The 3,460-nt window shown below is 42.0% G+C and overlaps 1 non-coding gene across 1 annotated transcript; it reads right to left on the reverse strand.

The window, feature by feature from the left end:
• Positions 1-593: 593 nt before the first annotated feature.
• On the reverse strand, positions 594-697 carry LOC112746757 (small nucleolar RNA R71). The gene has a single exon (XR_003174623.1). It is a non-coding gene; the product is annotated as a small nucleolar RNA R71 (small nucleolar RNA).
• Positions 698-3,460: the final 2,763 nt, after the last annotated feature.

Below are 3,460 nucleotides of genomic sequence, written 5' to 3' on the forward strand. Positions count from 1 at the left end.
GTTCTTGTATGACAGGTAGGAGAGGAGAGACATCAACTCCTCATTATACCGAACCAGAGAGGACCCTTCATAAACTTAGAAGGGAAGCAAGAGGGAAGAAAGTACTGGGAGAAGAAGAATCTGAAGGAGAATCTGAGGACAATTTTGAGGAAGCTCTAGATCTCAACATGGATAGAGAAGTTCACAACCATGAGAGAGCTGATGGAAACAATGCCATCCCCGAGAGGAGGGTTCTTGGTTCATACATAAACCCAACCTCTGGGAATTGTGGTAGCAGCATTCAGAAACCACCCATTCAGGCCAACAATTTTGAACTCAAACCACAGCTAATATCACTTGTGGAGGATCATTGTTCATTTGGTGGGAGTGCTAATGAAGATCCAAACCAACATCTCACAAAATTCCTGAGAATTTGCGACACTGTGAAGTCCAATGGAGTCCAGGAAGATACCTATAAACTGCTCTTGTTCCCATTTTCACTTAGGGACAAGGCAGCTAAGTGGCTGGAATCATTCCCAAGGGGGAGCCTAACAACCTGGGATGAGGTGGAAAGCAAGTTTCTGGCACGTTTCTACCCCCCACAAAAGGTCAATAGGCTTCGATCTGAGGTTCAGACTTTTAGACAACAAGATGGTGAAACTCTCTACGAGGCATGGGAGAGATTCAAGGATTTGACAAGGAAATGCCCACCAGACATGTTCCATGACTGGGTGCAATTGCATATTTTCTATGATGGACTTTCTTATGAATCAAGGAAGGCTGTAGACCATTCATCAGGAGGTTCATTGAACAGGAAAAAGACTGTGGAAGAAGCCATTGAAGTGATTGAGACAGTGGCTGAGAATGAGTACTACTATGCTTCAGAGAGACACAACACTAAGGGAGTCATGGAGCTGAACCATGTTGATACAATTTTAGCCCAAAACAAGGTGTTTGCCAAGCAACTAGCAGAGCTCACCAGGAAATTAGAAACAAATCAAGTGGCTGCAATACACACACAAGATCAAGAGGAAGTAAGCACTGAAGGAGGTGATTGGGAAGAGGCCAATTATGTAGGAAATCAACAAAGGCAACCATATGATCCACATTCCAACACTTACAACCCAAGCTGGAAAAACCACCCAAACTTTGGGTGGGGAAACCAGCAAAACCAACATAACAAGTCCACATACCAAAACTCCAACCAAAGATCATACCAAGCCACACAAAACACTTACTCCCAACCATCATATCATGGCCAAAATAATCAACCTACCCAACCTAATCCGAACCAACAATTTCAAGATCAATTAAACAGGATAGAAGGAATACTGGCAAACATGGGTCAGGACATAAGTGAGTTGAAAAGCTTTAGGAATGATGTGAGATCTACCTTAAGGAACCATGGTGAAAAACTCAAGAGGATGGAGTCTCAAGTAGGAGAGCTATCTCAACAGGGCCCCCAAGTCAACTGCAGTGTTCCCTAGTGACACAGAAAAGAATCCTAAAGGGGAACAAAAGGGAGTGAGATGGGAAGAATGCAAGGCCATCACCATATTGAAGGAAGTCTCAGAAGAAGAAGGAATCAGACCCTCAGAACAGGAGCCAGAAATCTTGAAGGAAGGTGTGGAAGAAGCTAAGCAGGAAAGTGAAACTGAGCAAGCCAAGGAACTGCAAAAAGGCATGCTGGAAACATACCAACCAAAAGCACCATTTCCTCAGAGGTTAGGAGGAGGTGAAAAAGGGAAAACCTATTCAAGGTTTTTAGAGACATTTAAGTCTCTCCATATCAATATTCCCTTTCTTGAGATTCTCCAGCAGATGCCTACACATATCAAGTATTTAAAGGAATTGCTGAGCAAGAAAAGAGTTTTGAAGGGAGGACAAACTGTAATAATGAACAAAGAATGCAGTGCCCTCATCAAGAAGGACATAGTCTCTAAGAAAACAGACCCAGGAAGTTTTCATATCCCCTGCATCATAGGGGAAACAAAAATTGACAGAGGATTCTGTGATCTAGGAGCTAGCATAAATGTGATGCCTCTGACTCTTATGAAGAGGCTACAACTGAATGAGGTGAGATCCACTGATGTAATCATACAACTGGCTGACAAAACTCAGAAGCAAGCTGAAGGGGTAGTTGAAAATGTGCTGGTGAAAGTGGGAAATTATTTCTTCCCACAGACTTTGTCATTTTGGACATGGAGGAAAGCTACCTACACCCTATCATTCTGGGAAGGCCATTTCTAGCCACTGCTAGAGCGCTCATAGATGTAGAACAAGGAGAGCTAATCTTGAGAATACATGATGAACAGCTCATTTTCAATGTTTTCAAACCTGCATCTGAGCCTGAACCAGAACCTGAAAAGCCTAAGGATGATAGTAGCCATCTGTGTTTGGAGGAAAGCAATCCAGCAGCTGAAACTCTGAAACAGTCCTTGGAAGGCAAACAAGAATTGCAAGAGTTAAAGCCACAAGAATCAATAGAAACAGATCAGAAGGATCCTCCTGGCATAAGGGTCAATGAAGAAATCCTCAAGAGAAAGGGAAGAATTGTAAAGAAATTGCCAAGAGGGTGGAGAAACAAGAAAATTCCCACTGAAGGTTTTTCTCCGGGAGATAAAGTGATATCAAGTAATTATCTGCCAATCCCACCTGGCCTCAAAACCATTCCTTCCCAGCTCCCTCAAGTGTTCACAATCAGGAAAGTTCTTTCTATGGAACATTTGGAAATCATGAAGGAATCAAATGGGGACGTTTCATAGCGAGAGGAGAGGACATCAAGCACTACAATCCACCCTAACAAGGGGCAACCGTCAAGCTAATGACGTTAAAGAAGCGCTTGTTGGGAGGCAACCCAACCTGAGGTAATACCCCTTTGCTGTTTCTTTTATTTGTTTCAATAAAAAGGGTGAAGTAGTTTCTGTGCATTGCAAAGAATTAAGTTTGGTGTTTCACACCAAACAATGAATTCGTGGATCAATAATTCAAAGGGGAATGTGTGACTCTAAGTTTGGTGTTCCACCATAAAGATCAACTGAACACAAAAACCTTTGAATTATATGAAAGGAACAACCATTCTAAGCAATCACAGAAATGCTTAAAACCCTTAGCGGCAACTTCATTCCAAGGAGAACTCAAGGATTCAAAGAACAGAGAAGTAAGTAGGAGACTAAGTTTGGTGTTCACACACCAACTTAAGACTCAGACACTTACCCATACATAGTTGAGCTAACCACTCAAGTGCTTGAGAAGCAAGCAACTTCATCACTCTTTGCAGGAAAGGAAACAAGGATCTTAAAGCATGAAGCAACAACTAGGAGAAGAAGGAGAAATCAAATTATTTCCTGGCAACAAAGAGAAAACAAGGAATTTCACAAGGTGGTGTTGTTCCTTGACAATTCTTTAAAAAGGGCAAACAAAAGCATGCTTGTTCTGGTTTAAACTGTAATTGTTGAATCTTTCTGGAATGTGAAGTTTC

Source organism: Arachis hypogaea, chromosome 14, assembly GCF_003086295.3.
Source record: "Arachis hypogaea cultivar Tifrunner chromosome 14, arahy.Tifrunner.gnm2.J5K5, whole genome shotgun sequence".
Classification (NCBI taxonomy): Eukaryota; Viridiplantae; Streptophyta; class Magnoliopsida; order Fabales; family Fabaceae; genus Arachis; species Arachis hypogaea.